Consider the following 630-nt stretch of genomic DNA (forward strand, 5'->3'; position numbering starts at 1 on the left):
TGCAGCCGCCATCAGGTTTGAATTTATTACTGCCACCAGTTGAACAATTTTTAAAATCCCATTGATACTAAATCCGTCACATTAACAATACAATCAAGATACTTTCTGAAAATCTATTTAGTGCCATTATTATATATTCCAATGTAACGCGCCATGAGGTCGCTGGTGGATCGTCTCAGATGGTGGACAGCTGCCGACTCTCAAACACCATCAGGAGGCAAAGAAACGGGCCTAAAAAATACAACAGATTCCATAACAGGTAATACAATACGGCGGTTCAACTAGTCCTAAAGGTTAGAAAAGGGGAGCGGGTTTTAATTCTTTTTATTTATTCAATGTTACATGATTCTGTTTTTCTTTTTAATGATGTAATGCCTTGCTGCTGAAATGTGCTATACAAATAAAATTTGATTGATTGATACATTTTAAAAAATGTGAAAATAAAGTCTCAGCCAAAGAGACTTTATTGCCAGCATCTTTGAATAACTGAGGCGTTTGTAGGCATCTTTCCAGCAGAAACTGGAACAGCAGTGATTCCTGGTACGGCCGGCGTTTTCTATGAACTGGGCATGGTGGCCGTTTTGTAAAGTTTTGGAGAACTCCTCAGTTGATTCTGTGAATTTCATTTCC

This window comes from Poecilia latipinna, unplaced genomic scaffold, assembly GCF_001443285.1.
Source record: "Poecilia latipinna isolate Pla-1442-1.1 unplaced genomic scaffold, P_latipinna-1.0 Scaffold563, whole genome shotgun sequence".
Taxonomy (NCBI): domain Eukaryota; kingdom Metazoa; phylum Chordata; class Actinopteri; order Cyprinodontiformes; family Poeciliidae; genus Poecilia; species Poecilia latipinna.